At 49.5% G+C, this 16,756-nt stretch overlaps 1 protein-coding gene across 2 annotated transcripts in view; it reads right to left on the reverse strand.

Moving 5' to 3' along the window:
- Positions 1-16,756, reverse strand: part of LOC102061060 (protein CEPU-1) — a 399,822-nt gene that overhangs the window by 340,444 nt on the left and 42,622 nt on the right. The window lies entirely within an intron of this gene.

Genomic DNA, 16,756 nt, shown 5'->3' on the forward strand with positions numbered 1-16,756 from the left:
CCGGCGCCTTGCTAGGATTGCTTGTCCCGGCCTCCCTGACACCGAGCAGTGGCATCTACCTGCTGTACCCTAATAGAGAGGCACTGTCACCAAAGGACACCTCTGGCAGGAGCAGAGCTCTTAAAAGCTGCCAACTCCTGCGTTACAAACCCAACAGCGGCCGAGCTACAATGGGGGGTTTCAAATGAATCCTGGAAGAGCACTTGGAGGAGAATGGCTCTATTTTTGAAGAATGACACGGGGGGGATCCACAGCCATTTCCTCTGAATGGCTGCAGACCCAGCTGCACTTTATAAGCAAAGGGACGGATATTTTCTGTCCCCTCTTGCTGCTCCGTCTCACTCCATCCACAATGAAGTCGCGCTACCTGAGTCCTTTGTGTCCCTGCCTCCCAATTAGGGAGAGGATGCCAAGGTGGAAAAGGAGCTCATTAGCAGGTACCAGGGGCACAAAGTGGGAGGGGAAGTGGCTTTCCCTCCCAGAGCAGGGAGGGATTCACTGGGTTTGTGGGAAGGGCTCGGCTCGGCGCCAAGGACTTCACAGCTTGCCTGGATCAAGGCACAGAGGGATAATTTCCCAGGCATGCAGCATGCAGTGCCACCAATGTGGGCAGCAAGCACCCAGCAGCACCTTCACAAACACACACAAACCCGAACCAGCATTTTGTGGAATCGTAGAATGGTTTGGGTTAAAAGAGATACCAAAAATCATCTTGTTCCAACCCTCTGCCATGTATAGGAACAACTTCCACTAGACCACATTGCTCAGAACTCCATCCCACCTGGTCCTGAACACTTCCAGGGATGGGGCAGCCACAACTTCTCTGGATGTCTCTTTTTTTTAATATTTTGGTGGAGAAACTCAGCCCTGCAGCACTCACAGCCATGTGCTGGGGAGAATAGGGGGAATATGAAGTCTGGGATGTAGCAGCACCTGCAGCCCTTGGCTGCGCTGTCACCTTCTCCTGGGTGCTCCATGGGGAGGTTTGGGACTGCCACAGGAGTTTCTGCATGAGGATTTGCCAGCAGCCAAAGCCATGAATCAAAATTTGCCATGCCTTAAAATCACAGAATATTTAGGTTGGAAAAACCTTCTAAGATCATTAAGTCCAACCATTCCCCCAGCACTGCCAAGGCCACCATTAAATGATACCTGCAAGTGCCACATTTATGCCTTTTAAATCCCTCCAGAAATGGAGAGCCCACCACTGACAGCCTATTCCAGTGCTTGATATCCCTTTGGATGAAGAATTTTTCCCTATTGCTGATATAAGACAGGATGCCTTTGGCTTTCTTGGCCACCTGGGCACTTGCTGGCTCCATACAAGTGCTCTTGTGCTTCCCCCAAAGTGCCCCCAGTGGAAGCAAACAGCTGTGAATGAGTAGGGTTGGCTGTTTTGGGGGTTACATGGGGTTCCTGGGACTGTCCTGGATCCAGCCCTCTCCTAACAGGGCAGGTGAAGCCTCTAACCTAGTCCATGAATGGGAATAATGCTCAGATGAGCTGTGCCAAGAAGGTGGGAATGTCGCTCCAGCCAGCCAAGAGCCTTTCTTTGATGGTCCATCAGCTGGAAACCCTGGAGGAACTCAATGGGCAGCAAATATCAGGTGGAAACAGAGGCAGGGTCAGTCAAGAAGAGAAACTTTCTGTGCCAGCAGAATGGTGAGATGACATTTTTCCTACCAAGCATTCAGCCCTGACTGTAAACACTCAACTAACCTTATTATTATTATTTTTATGTGCCTATAACTTGCTTCAATGACCTGAAACAAAGCTGTGGTTTTCAACGGCAGCCATCTGAGTGCCTCCGAATCTTTTTTCCCTTCCACTTCGCAAAATGTGAAAAACACCAATCACTTGTTTTTAAAATTTTAAAAGTTTAATGGTAATAAAATGGTTATAAAAATAGTAATACAATTAGAATAATAATAATTTGGACAATTTGAATTAGGACAATATGAGACAACAGAAACAAAGAGTTATGGATGTCCGGGTGCCTCTTTCTGGGCAAAATAAGCCCAAAAAAGGACCCACGTTAACAGAGGATTAAGCCTTAAAAACAACAGCCTGTTGCATATTCATACACCTCATCCATGATGCAGAAATTCCATTCAAACACAGGATTCTGTCTGGTCAGTGTCAGATTCTTCCTTTGAATCCTGACAGCATCATCCTGACCAAGCGAGGCAGGAAGAAGTTCATTTCTCCTAATAATGGGGCAATGAATTCTCTTTCTCTGAAATATTTAAGTGTCCTGTGGCTGCTATCTCAGTGCAAGTCCTTTCTTTAAAAAAAAGTATCTTGCATAGCATAGTTTCTATTTTAACATTTTGTTCATAACCTAAAACTATATTTAACACACTACTTAAGAGAATTAATACAGCATCACTTTCCAAGACAACACATATAACATTCATTTGAATATTTGTGAAAAGCCAATCATGAAATACCCATTTTTCACACAAAATATTCCTGCTCCTTTTGGCAGCGTGGGCTGTGCTCCAGCAGCCCTTTCCATGGAATGCTGCCTGCCTGCTGCCTGCCCGTGTCCCTTCCAGCCAGCTCCTCGCTGCCTTTTGATTGATTGATCGGCGTGGCAGCCTAATAAGCGATAACAGCACATATGACAAACTAAACAACCATCTAATGAATTGATTGACATTCGAAGGATTTGACTTGATGCACAACCCCAGTCACAGATAAGGTTAATGAGGGAGAAATTAAAATGTAGCTCAATGGGTAATGAATACAGCATGTGCCTTGTTGGAACACATGCCAGATCCATCACTCTGAATCAAGTGGTGGTAGCAATTTCTAAATTATTTATTGCACCCCTCATCCTCCTGTCTCGAGGGAAGAGGCACTTGGACTGGCCTTTGTATTATTTTTGTATATACATACATTTATATAACTGTTTCTCTCTATCTGTGCATTGTGAGGATTCATAGCCAAAGAAAATTGCTTTGAATTTCGCAATTTTCAGGTTGTTTTTTTTTCTTTTTTGTAAACTCAATAGCAAAAAAATACAACAATCCTGAACCTGTCATGGCATTTGAATCATAATAGCTACAAATTCACTCCTCTGAATAAATGGAGAGGCTTATTTATCAAATATATACAAGATGTCTGTCTAGTTGTTAATACACAGAGGTATGAGTAGGCAGAGGAAATCGAGAAAGTTTACATATTCACTGCTGTCTCCAGGGACCTTCCTTTTCCACCTACTTCTTATTCCCTCTCCCTTCCCCCAATCACATCTCCAACTTGCTTTGACTTGCTGTGGTTTTCCTTTTTATTTTTTTTCCCTTCTTTTTTTGCCTCAAATGTGTCTGGCTGACAAAACTTGGGCTGTCAGAAATGATCAAGAGATGAAGTTGCCAAGGAAGGGGAGAGAGATTTGCATGGAGATGCATTTCCCCTTGTCTCACTGCCTGCATGAGAGGGGATCTCCTCCTCTATCTGAGAGGAGAGCAGGGAACTCTCAGTCTGCTGGAAATATTTGATTATTGCGTGGATTTATTTCCAGTTTAGGAAAAGGGAAGCCAGATTCCCCAGAAATGGGTTTCTAGTGGTTCCCAAAGGGACAGGCACTAGTGGAAAAAGTCAACCAGCATCATATGGGCTCTCTGCATTATTTATTCCCAAATTTCAGAGTACTCGGAGCAGGGGATGTGCTGTCCAAAGGGAGGTGAGGAGCAGACAGGGACTGAGCAAATGGCTTCACACTGACACAGGGCAGGTTTAGTTGGGACACTGGGAAGAAATCATTCCCTGTGAGGATGGTGAGGCCCTGGCACAGGGTGCCCAGAGCAGCTGTGGCTGCTCCATCCATGGAATTGTCCAAGGCCAGCTTGGACAGAGCTTGGAGCACCCTGGGACAGTGGAAGGTGTCCCTGCCTGTAGCATGGGGTTGGAACAAGATGGGGTTTAAGCTCCTCCAACCCAAACCATTCTGTGATTCTATAAAATGCAGAGTCTGCTTCCAGCCAGAAAACAGCAGCTACAGCCTTTCCCTGCAAACTGTGGGGACTCCAGTGGTTCCAGGTCCTGAATGATCCTCCAGGCTGCCCTGGCTGCTGTGCTGAGTATCAGCAGAGAAAGCCACCCCTTCAAGCACCTCTTGGATGAACCCAAGAGCCAGGGAGAACCTAATGACCTTTCTCCTCATCAGCAACCTGGGACAGTGAAGCCAACAGGCCTGAACTGTGTTTGTCACCAAATCCTTTAAAAATATTGCCTGGGAATAAATCCCCACAGCAGCATTGGCCTTTGCTCTGTCCAGGACTCCTGTCCCTCTCCAATGTCTCCCCAGCAGAGCCCAACACAGACATAGAGGTGGATGAAACAGCATCCTGCAGCTCCCAAAGGCAGGCTGAGGTCAAACCTCTGTGGGAGTGCTCAGAAAACACCTCGAGAGCTCCCTGACCTTCCATACCACGTGTGGGACTGCATGGAAAATCCCTCTGGGAAAAGCCAGTGTCCATAAAGGAGACAGAAGAGTCCTGCAGCTTTATTGGAATAAAGGGAGAGTTCCACCAGGTTTTTCTCTCTCGTGGTTTTGGAGGGCACATCTTTCTTTTATCCCAAACTCCCTGCAGCATGCTGCCCTCTTCCTTTCCCATTGCTGAGGCACTAGGAAGGTACAGCCCAAACCACCCATATTCCCCCTTAAATCTGTCATTTTCCCCCAAAGTTCAGAGCTTCAGGCTTGTGCAGTCTGATTCAGGAGCCAAACTCTCTGGGCTCTGTAATAAATCTGCTGCTTCAAGTTTTCAAAGCCATTCACACCCCTTCCCTCAGCCATGGGATCGTTTGTGAAGACACATCTTCCCTCTCAAGACGAGGAGGCCACTCCAGATGCCACCACAGAAGATGCCTGTGCCATGGAACGCTTTCATTTCCCACCAGCAGGGATGTCTGCAGATGAGCAAACGCTTCCAGAAGGCTCGAGTGTAACATCCACATTTTTTAGGCGCTGTTCTGAACCCATTAGCACATCTTAATTGCTATCGGCAGAGGAACGCCAGATTTCCCCGCGTCTGCCGAGTCTGTGTGCCTGCTCGGGGATGGGGGAGCAGCACCAGAGCGCAGCCCTGCATCCTGCAGCATCCTGCAGCATGCCACAGCATCCTTCAGCAACCTGCAGCATCCCGCAGCACCCCGCAGCATCCTTCAGAATCCTGCAGCATCCTGCAGCCTGCACTTCGCTCTCCTCTCTGCACAATCTGTCCCCGGGCTCCTCAGCTGCTTGCAGGAGGAAGCAGGGAGAGGGAAAGGAGCTAAGGAGCTGTGAAAAAGCCAATCGCTTGTGGGGTTTTTTTTTAATTTTAAAAGTTTAATGATAATAAGATGGTTATAAACATAGCAATATAATTAGAGTAATAATAATTTGGACAGTTTGGATTAGGACAATATGAGACAACAGAAACAAAGAGTTATGGACAGTCCAGGTACCTTTTTCTGAGCAGCACGAGCCCGAAAAAGGACCCACGTTAACAGAGGATTAACCCTTAAAAACAACAGCCTGTTGCATATTCATACACTTCATACATGATGCATAAATTCCATCCAAACACAGGATTCTGTCTGGGCAGTGTCAGCTTCTTCCTCTGAATCCTAATGGCGTCTTCAGAGATGAGAGAGGCAGGAAGAAGTTCATTCCTTCTGATAAGAGGGCAATAAATTCCTTTTTCTCTGAAAGATTTAGGTGTCCTGTGGCTGCTATCTTGCTGCAAGTCCTTTCTTTAAAAAAGTATCTTACACAGCATAGTTTCTATTTTAACATTATGTTATAACCTAAAACTATATATAACACACTACTAAAGAGAATACAGCATTACTTTCGAACACAACACATATAATATTCATTTTAAATATTTGTGAAAAGACAGTCATAAAATAGGCATTTTTCACAGGAGCCAAGGCTCATCTTACAGCCTTGCTCTTGGTGAACGACGGGGATCACATCGGGGTTTGCCAGGACATGCTGAGCCCAGACAGACAGACAGACAGACAGATAGATAGCCCATTCCCAATGAGCCAGCACCAGGGACACCCCATGCACCAACGCCTTGCATGCCTACAGCATTGTGGGGACATGTGGAGGCTGCCCAAGGACAGAGAGGCTTCCCCAAAGCGAGGAGGGAGGTGGGAGCCAAGGGACAGACGGACAGACAGACAGACTCTCCCTGTCAACTCCCCGGCAGACCCTGCCGCAGGTGCTGGGAGAAACTTGGAGCTGCTGCAGAGCATCAGTTAATTTGTCATCATGGAAACAGCCAGCCCGGGTCAGAGGCTGTTGGTGCAGGAGTCAGGAAGTGCTACTGGTGGTGATCTGTTCTTTTTCCCTTTTTTTTTTTTCTTTCTTTCTTTTAAGGAGATTTCATTTTTTTTTTCTTTTAAAGCTGCCTTGATAAAGAATTTACCAGGGCAAAATGAGATTACACTGGAGCTCGGAGTAGCTAAAAGCAGCAGTTTGCTGGGGGTGCAGAGACTGCTGCTTATACTATCTCTCTATCATCACATATATCCTTCTATCTAATCTATCTAGCACCATATATACCCTTTAGCCTGCCAGCTCCCACAATCCCTGCCCTCTATCCATCATCCACCTATTCATCAACACACATCCAGCTCTATCTACCTAGCCATCACTATAAATATCCCATCCATCCATCTCTCTCAATCTATCTCTCATCAGAGAGACCCTTTCCCTACCTACCTGCCCATATATCCACACACACATCCACACACCCCCCTTGTCTGTCCATCTGTCACGGGCAGAGCTCTCACCTCCTCTCCCCCATCCTTCACTGCACGTATCCTCCCATCCACCAGCCCATCCATCACAGCTTTTTGCTGCTCGGGGCTCAGTGCCTCTCTGCTCCATTTGCTACCCGAGGGCACCAGATATTTCCCTGTGGATCACTGGATCCACAGCCCACCAAGCAGCAGGTCCTCTTCTCCCCCATCCAGGAACCCTGGAGAGGGGATGGAGCTGGGAAAGGAGCTCTGAGCCAGGGGAGGATGTTGGGGAAGATGAAACAGGAAAACCTTACAAATATGATTGCCTGGCAAAAGATTTTGAGAATATAGAAACTATAAGTGAGATTGAAATGAAAGTAAGCTTTGAGATACCTCAGTTACTGAATAACTGGAAAACAATGGTGTGGCTGGCTGAAGGTGATCCCCTTTTGATGGAACAACACCCTCTGCTTGCAGACAGCTCTGAGGGTTAGAGCAGACCCTGCCAGCTTGGCAGAAGGGGTCCAAAGAGGAGTTTTTAGGGTTTAAAATGTAACACAGGATGGTCATGTAATGATTCTTATAGGCTGTATGTAAATGCTGTAGGATTTGTCTGTTGTACTAGATTGGTTAGTGAGAATCATAATATTAAACACAGAAGATTTACTGTATTGTAACGGGAACTTCACTCTCTTACCCCTTTTATTCCCTTACCCTCTCAAGATCTCTACTCCTCTCTTCTCTGTGGCCTGATCTGAGCTGTGGCTGGCAGCTCCCAGCAGGGCTCTGCACCCAGGCCCTTTGCAATAAGCTACAAGTTCTGTGACCTGGCTTCAGGGATCTCTCGTGTCCGTTTGTCCCAACTGTGCTACCCTCTGACACTCTTACAGGAGGAGACAGGGCTGGAGTGGGTGTGGAGTGCTCACACGGCTCAGCTGGGCTGGGCTGCACCTGCACATCCACCAGCAGGAGGAAAGAGCAGCTCCTGGTCTGGGCAGGAGCACAAAAACCAGGCACATGCTGATAAGGAAAGTGGTGAGCACTTTCTGTAAGGTGCAGCAAGGATTTTAAAAAATGATCCCCACACTAGCAAAGAACATCAGTGCCCTGTATCCCCCTAGATCCTGCCCAGCTCTCTGGCAAGTCTAAGAAGAGAGGAATTTTCCTTGCACAGATCCCCATGCCACCAGGGCTCCAAAAATGCCATATTTCATTTCATTCACAGCATTTGGGTGTTGTGCACAGTAGAGAAGTTTCTGGGTCTTTGGGTAACACCTGCAGTTTGGCCGTGGGTAGGAACCCTTGGGTTATATGGTACCTGAAGTAAGAATGTATCTGGTGAGTGTACTGGCTGAATATCATCCATTTGGGAGATAATGTTTGGGTTTAGCTTTGGGTTTTTGAGGGAGTGGCATGACGTATGATGTGGGTTATCCTACATTTAATGGACTGTCTGATGGGACAGAGAGTGTGATGCATTACTATGCATACCCTGAAAGCATGAAGAAAACACGCTGGGACAGAAAGCAAAGGCAAGTGTAAGAGGAGAGGAATTTTCCTTGCACAGATCCCTATGCCACCAGGGCTCCAAAAATGCCATATTCCCTCCTCAAATCAGCCACTGACCAAACCACACCATGCCCTACCCCTCACCAGCTGCCAGGCTGGCACAGAGCCTCCAGGCTGGAGCCAAAGGCAGCTCAGGCTCAGGATGGTGGGGGGAGGATGCTGCCGAGTGGCAACGAGCCACAAAATTTGCCAGAGACAAGAAAACACCCAAGCCGTGCTTAAAAACTGAAAGCTGTTACTTTAATTACGGGCTTTCTGCTTTATCACCAATAGCGTTTCTCACACATTCATCAGCAAACCTGGTAATAAATCAATCGTGGGTAGCCAGGAGCTGCAGTCTGGCTCCTTCCCTTTCTCTTCACTGCTCCCTGCGAGCTCTCACACCATTAGTATGCAGTCCAGCACTGCCAGTCTGTGCATTCCTCATCGGCTTTGGACTGGAGCTGGTATCAGCGGATGCCCCCAGCACAGATTTCACACAGCCAGCCTTGCCTGTGAGGAAGGCAGGAGCTGGTGGGGGAGATGGAGACGTGCCTGCGTCTCTCAGGGCATGTGAGCAGTCCTGGCTGCACGCTGGAGGGATATTTCTGCACCCAGGGGGAATTTCAGGGATGGGCAGGTGCTGGTGTCACACACCTGGGTGCATTTTCCCAATCCATCTGCTCCTTGTTTTGTGCCCAGAAATCCCGGTGGCAAGGCCAGGGTGGGCTGTGTGGGCACACTGGCTGAGCAGAGGGGTGGCAAAATCTCAGCTACAAAACCTTTTCCATGCAGGGACACCGGTTCTGCAGCACAGCCCAGCTGGCAGGACACCTGAGGACACCTGAGGCTGGGAGAACCACGTGAAGGTGTTCCCTGTGCCTTTGCTATGCCATTGCACCTGAGACAGCCATGAAAAGTCAGCTCTGCTGCCTGTCCCACACCCAAAAAAGCCAAATGTTCCAGTCAGCTGGGATGGTGCAACATCCACTCGTGCTGCACTGGAGTTGTCAGTGTTAACCCTGCACACACCAATTCCTGGAGAGGATACTACATGTCCTGACTGTCCACAGCTCACAGGAAGGGCCAAATCCTCCTGTCTGGATTTTGCTGAAGCAAGACTCAGCAGTGGGAACTGAGGCTGAGGATGCTGATCCCTGCTGAGGTCTCTGTTCATGAGCTGTTTGACACCTGCCCTCTCCTCGGCATCCTGCTGTCCACTGCAGCAAATCCAGCCACAGCTCTGCTGCTGAAACACAAATTGAGCAGCTCCAACCCTTTCATTTCCCCATCAGCTCTGCCAGCTTCCCAAATCTATTTTTTCCTCCCATTTGAGTGTTCCTGGGTTCACACCACTTGGCAGAGGTGCTTCCCTCTCCCCTCTCCCCATGCCAGTGCCTGCTGCTCCCCATCAGCCGGGTAAGGGCTGCACAGATGTGCACACAGCAGTCCAGATGTGCACAGCACATTGCCAGGCTGGTGATGGAGAGGCAGCTGCCTCCCACCTCCCAAAATGAGGAGATGGGCTCCCTCCAATTGCTGCTGGAGCGAGTGTGTAAATCCAATTGACCTTGAACACTAATTGGCCCTCTAATTAACGCTCAGCAGAGAAGCAAAGGGCCAAGGGGGAAGGGAAGGGAAGGGAAGGGAAGGGAAGGGAAGGGAAGGGAAGGGAAGGGAAGGGAAGGGAAGGGAAGGGAAGGGAAGGGAAGGGAAGGGAAGGGAAGGGAAGGGAAGGGAAGGGAAGGGAAGGGAAGGGAAGGGAAGGGAAGGGAAGGGAAGGGAAGGGAAGGGAAGGGAAGGGAAGGGAAGGGAAGGGAAGGGAAGGGAAGGGAAGGGAAGGGAAGGGAAGGGAAGGGAAGGGAAGGGAAGGGAAGGGAAGGGAAGGGAAGGCATCCCTCCATGCTGTGTGTTTGTGTGTGGATGAAAGGACACATCTCCATGTTTAACCAGGAGAATCCCTTCCCTGGGGCTCATTCTTGGGAGCTGGAGCCAGATGGACACTCTGGGACCACAGTGCTGGGGAAAGGCAGAGGATGCTCACTGCACAACCCAGCACACACCCTGCCCTCCTCACAGAGCCTCACGCAGGATCACAAGCATCTCCCTGGGATCTCTCCCAGCCTGATCCCTGCAGAGATCACCTCCAGCCCTCCCTGTGGTGTTTGCATCTCCATCATGCACTGTCTGTCTCCACCCATCACTCTCTCCATATCTCACCGTCCCACACCAACACACACATTTCCCTCTGCTCATCCCCTCCTTTAGGCTGGCATCAGGAGCTCCAGGCTTGACATCTCCATCTCCAGGCTATTTCCAGGAGGGCACATCCGAGGAAGCAGTCACAGGTGATTTCCCTGTGCAGAGCCACAGGGGGAAGATCCTCACTGCAGATATCATCAATTCTGCAAATCCCCAAATCCCACCCTCCTGCCACCCTCATCCTGGTGGAATGCAGAGCCACGACAGGCTGAAAGTGGCAGCAGCCAGAGTCCTGCAGGAGCTCCTGCTGTCCTGCTCTTCCCTCCACAGCCCCAGGGGAAGTGGCTGGATCCTGCCTGGTCCTCCCTGGAGCAAACAGGGAGTAAAACCATCATGGCTCTTCTTCCCAGGCAGGGAACTGCTGGGATCACACCTGATCTGGATTCAGCAATGGAGGGACTGAATTCTGGGCTAGTCCTGTGTCACAGACAACTTTTATAAAAAATCCTTTCCCTAGGATTTTTTCCTCCTGAGAAGCTAAAAGGCCTCAGGAACAAAATCTAAACAATGATTATCTGCTGCTGTGGAATGCTACCGGTGGCATGTGTGATTGGCCCATCTTGGATGTTTATGATTAATGGCCAATCACAGCCCAGCTGGCTTGGACAGAAAGGCCAAACCACAAACCTTTGTTATTCATTCTTTTCTATTCTTAGCTAGCCTTCTGATGAGAACCTTTTCTTCTATTCTTTTAGTATAGTTATAATGTAATATATATCATAAAATAATAAATCAGTCTTCTGAAACATGGAGTCAGATCCTCATCTCTTCCTTCATCTGAAAACCCCTGTGAACATGGTCACAGTGCTGCTCTTAGGTGGGGTGAGGCTGGAGAGCATCACTTGGTTGAGGTTGAGTCTGTTAGGAGGGCGGCTACTCATAGAGGGAAAGCTAGGGCTAAGTTTATAGATAGTTGGGTGGTTGGGGTAAATGTGTAGGGTAGCAGTCCTAGAAGGTTAATGAGTAGGAGGAAGATTATGAGGGATGTTAAAGTCAGGAGAGTCAGTTAGTAATTCATCCCTTGCAAACCTCAACCCAGCCCTTAACCCTTTCTTACAGAGGATAACTGATAGCGAGTGACTGCAACCACCAGGAACTGAGAGAGATTCATCTGCTACAATTCCTGCCAGGAGGTGCCAGTGAACTGGAAAATCACATCACAGCCTCCTCCTTGGAGCTGCTCCTGCAGAAGGGACACCTTGAGCTTCCAGCTCAGGTGAGCTCCATCACTGTCCTGCATTTCTCAGGTCAGAAAGGAGAAGCTGTGCCTGCAGCCACCAAGCTGCTCTCCTGCCCTGGCTGGCACCAGCAGCCCTGAATCCTGATGCCTTTGCTAAATCCCCAGCTAGCAGGGATGATGTCCCATTAGAGCTGGGCTGGCCAGGATCCCAGGAGCTGGGTGTCACCTTGTGAGAGTCTGTCCGAATTTTCCCTCATCTGCCTCATGATCGTCATTTGGGGACCACTGAAGAGAAGACCCTCCCATCTAAAATCTCTAGCTCTGAAGGAGAAACTCACATGCCAAAGGCCCTGAGACCTGAGAGCATTGCTAAGTTATTGTTTTCACAGGTGTTGTTTGCCGTGTGCTACACTGAACCCAATGAGAAGAAGAAGGGGGCACCGTGCCCTGTTTGCAACAGCCTTGGGAACTGTCCCACCTTTCGGCCTGGCTGGAGTTCCCCTGAGTTTCAGGTGGTCTCCCACTGAAGACCCTCACCTGTTTTACAACCACCGTGACAGACAGACTGAGATGTAAGGAGCCTCTCCATCAAAGACATGAAACCCCCATGTGAAAAGGCCCCTCTGCTCCTCCCAAGGACTGGGACTGAAACCCCCAGCCCGGGGCAGGTGTGTGGGGGAGGCAAGCTGACCAAAGCGAGATGTTTGCCTGCAGGTTGTGACCGCTGGACCAAGAAGACAATGGCTCTTGGTTACTGCTGAGAACATGGACCACCTGTTACATCTATTCCTTATTGTATCTGTTTCCCCCCATCACAACTTTCAATAATAAAAACCTCTGAGTTAGCTAGACATTTTGAGATCTCCCCAATGTAACAGGCGGATCCTCGGCTGGGCTGGACCAAAGGACTTTGTCTCTACATTTGGTAGCTATATCCCCCTCTCTCTTTTTTCTCTCTTTCTCTCTCTCTTTTCTCTCTCTTTCTCTATCTTTTTCTCTCCTTTAATCCCTCTATCATATTTTTCTGTGGTCATTCAACAAAGGTGCATTTATTTTGATTATCACTGTAAACCCCCTGTGCAGTGTCGGTTCTTTTTGCACCCTGAGATCAACCCACGAGCCATCACGAACCCTGTTCGTAAGGACGGATCATGACACCCTCCACCCTCAGCAATGCTCAGAGTCCAGAGCAGCACACAAACACGGCCCCAGTAAAACCCAGAGCCCCTGGCTCACTGCAGGAGTGGGGTGGGAATGTGCCATCCCAGGGAGCTCCCAGCCTGGCAGCACACCCAGGAGCTCCCCAGCTGCTGCTTTCCTCACTCAGTTGCCTCCCTGACCATAACTACTCCGTAATTATTTAATGTCTGCGAGACACCTCGAGACTTTGCATGGGAAGGGAGATGAACTGCACGACCTAAAATTGGTCTTTTCCATCTCAAACTCCTTGCATTTTATCCTGGGATGAAAAGAGCTCTATTAGGCAAAGTATCAGTATTATTAGATTTCCTTGGAGCCCTAACAAACGGATATTAGATTATTACTGCAGATGCATTTCTAAGGCACTCATCACCAGAGTATCTGAGCATCAATTACACAGATTTAGAGATAAAAAATGCTTTCCCCTGGAGAACAGGGTACAAAACCCCTTCTCTTTTTGCCCCCCTTCTCCATCTTTTCCAAATACATTTACCTCCCTCCCACTGCCTTCCGCAGAGCTGGAGCTGCTTACGAGGAAAACTCTCGGATTGATGGGCAACCCTGCAATCTTTGAAACATCTGAAGCAGCAAAAGCTTTTTGTGAAGACTGGCAGGAGTCAGCTGAAGAGATTTCAATGTGCAAATGGACATAAAAAGATGCAAGAGGGGGAACGAAACGTTGGATTTATTGTTCTAAGGACAAAGGATTTGCTATTAGATGAGATAACCCCATGGCCTGGGTCCAGCACCTACAGGTCACAGTGCACAGAAAACCCATCCTGCTTTTGGGGTGAAAGGGAAAAATGTAAAAAGTTCAGGTTTGACTGTGCTGATAAGGTCTCTGATAATTCCCTGCCTTACTATTGCCATTATGCTAACCCCTAGCAACACCACAGGAACTGGGCTGGATATTGAACACACAAATCCACGGCTGGAAGTGCTTAAAGGCTGAAGAGAAAAGATCAAAGTTTGAGAGGGGAAAACACGGAGAAAGGTTTGGCCAGGATCACAGGGCTGGGACCAAACTGCTCCTTATCCCCCAGGTCCCAGCACACACAGGGACCATGCCACATCACCCTTGCCTAACTCAGTCTTGCTTCTAAACAGAATAAATATCACAATGAATGTAATTGCAATGTGTGTTCTATAATTTCAGCTGCTGCATCCAGAGATTGTGATTTGGCCTAATTTCAGAGCAAAGCATCAAATCCATTCCTTTCACCAAGCCAAGCCCGTTCCAACCCATAGGTAAATACTTCAGGGCTACACCCAGGAGATGCTTCCAGCCCCAGGACAGCCCCCTCAACAAGCTGTCAGAAGGGGTAAAACCCAAACAAAATCCCTTAATTCTTTTTCCAGACCAGGATCCCATCCCCAGTGCGGGTTCACGCCACCTTGCGAGCCCAGCCCAGCTGCCTGGCTCATCCCAGAGCCCCTCCTGCAAGGCTGGTGGAGACAAAGCCACTGCTCCAGCCAGCCCAGCTTTGTGTGTCAGCCAGAGAAGCCCCTGGGCAGCAGGGATAGCAGCCCTACTCCAGAGGAAAGCTCTCAGAAGCACCTTCTGCTTCCATCCATGGGCAGGACTCAGAGCCAGGATATGGGTCTCCTCCTGCCATCCCAGCTGTGCCCACCAGGACCACAAGCTCTGTGTGTCAGTCTTGGAAAGCACCTTAAAATTCATCTTTTTCCACCCCTTGCTATGTGCAGGGACACCTTCCACCAGACCAGGCTTCTCCAAGCCCCATCCAGCCTTGCCTGGAAGACTTCCAGGGCTGGATGTGTGTAGCCCTTCCAGAGGACAAGTGCAACCTCCAAGCAATGCAGCTCTTGGCACCCAACTGTCTGAACACCACTGGGATGGAGCAGATGTCCCTTTGTGTGCGAGCTGCCAGCTCTGGGAGTGCAGTCTCAGGGTTAAACACTTTGCAGGGTAACTGGGAAGGGCCAGCTGATGCACAGGATGATTTGGATGTAACCATGACCCTACAGGGAAAACCTGCACAGCAGAGATGAAGGAGAGCCAGGGCACAGCTCCAGGACACGTTAAAGGGATTGGGATTGGGATGGACAGGACCCAATGCAGAGGGAGGGAGAATGAGCAGGGGGATTTGGCTGTGTCAGAGCAGGGCATGGTGAGCAAAACAACCACAAATCCAAGAAACAAGAGTGTCAAGCATCTCCTCCTGCCCCAGCAGTGCAGGATGCCCACAGCAGCATCCAGCCAAGGGGCTGGCACAGGAGGATGGTACCCAGCACTGACTGCAGATGTGAGGCATAGCCAAAGTTCAAACATTAAAGAACAAAACTGATCACCCTCCTGAAATGATTTCACGAGTTACAAGGTCAATGCACTTGGTCCTCTCTCAGGCAGAGACACACTCTGACCTTGTGCTGCTGCCCTAAGCATGGCTGTAAAGGCACTTTGCAGCCCCAGGGAGGGTCAGGCACCAGCAGCACTTCTGTTCATCTCCCAAACCCCTGCCAGAGCTCAGAACAGAGCCTGGGGATCCCATTGCTGAAACCGCCCAGGACTGCAGCTCTCCTCCCATCAACCCCACCAATCCCATCACCATCTTCACTGCCTGTGCTGGGGAGGAAAACATATTCCAGCACATCACCTGCCCTGCACAGATTTATAAATAAGAGGAGGGAGGTTTCCCAAAGGTTCAAAGACCCATCTGTTCCTCCTCTCCTGTAGCTTCCCCTCCATCTCAAGCATCTCTCCATGTTTCAGGAACAGCCTCAGAAATCGATGCTGACTGAATCACAGTTAGATCCTTTGGTTTATTTATTATTTTCCCAGCTTGAACTCAAAGCTCCTTCCGCATGGTGGGAGCAGGGGATGAGGCAGGCAGAGTTTCACAAGCACAGGCACTGCAGGAGGGACGAGGCAGCAGCGAGGCACAGGAGGGGCAGGATCCCTTCCCTACCAGCACATTGCTTCAGACACCTCCATTCCAGAGCCCAGAATGGTTTGGACTGGGAGGGACATTAATGCCCATCTCATTCCAGCTCCCTGCCATGGGCAGGGACACCTGCTGCTGTCCCAGGTTGCTCCAACCCCAAATCCCACCTGGGATGGGGCAGCCACAGCTTCTCTGGGCAACCTGTGATGGTAAGGAATGACCCAATGCAAGTCAATGATCAGCTGATGGATGCAAGAGCTGGGAGGAGAAGGTTGTCTGTGCATGCTTGCACAGATATTCTGAGTATTCTTTGGGATTTTGCATCACTTGGGCTGTGCTCAACACACCAGCCCTGCTGAAATTCTCCAGTGAAGGCCGGATGAAGGAAAAAAGCAGGCAGTTATCAAAAATCCCTGTCAGCAAGGACAGAGGGACACCAGGGCACATGCTCTGCTCTGATATCTTCACCAGCAATGTCTCTCCATCGCCTTTCTCACCAGGCTCATAATCTGCCACCTTTCCCTCAGCCAAACATCCAACAGTTCCATATCAAGGCTGGATGTCAAGGATGTTGGGTCTTCATGGAAAAAATCTTCGAAACATGGAGAAAGGACTGATGGGTTCCCATCTTGGCTCTGCCTGCAGCCACACTGGGCAGCTCATGGAGTTTCCACAGTGGACACCAGCTCCTTGCAACTCCCACCAGAGGGATGCAGCTGTCCCAAAGCCCTGTTCCCCAGAGCAGAGCCCCTCCATAGCCCTGCGCTCGCCGCTTCCCAGCCGGGTCTCGCCCCAGCCAAGTTAATTGCAAAGACGGCAGCGCCGGAGCAGAAAGCAACCAGCAGGGCTCCCTGGAAAAGCCAATTCCCACAATACAGAGCTGATGGGATTTCTGTGTGGAAGAGGGCAGAGAGGG

The sequence above is a fragment of the Zonotrichia albicollis genome, chromosome 27, assembly GCF_047830755.1.
Source record: "Zonotrichia albicollis isolate bZonAlb1 chromosome 27, bZonAlb1.hap1, whole genome shotgun sequence".
Classification (NCBI taxonomy): domain Eukaryota; kingdom Metazoa; phylum Chordata; class Aves; order Passeriformes; family Passerellidae; genus Zonotrichia; species Zonotrichia albicollis.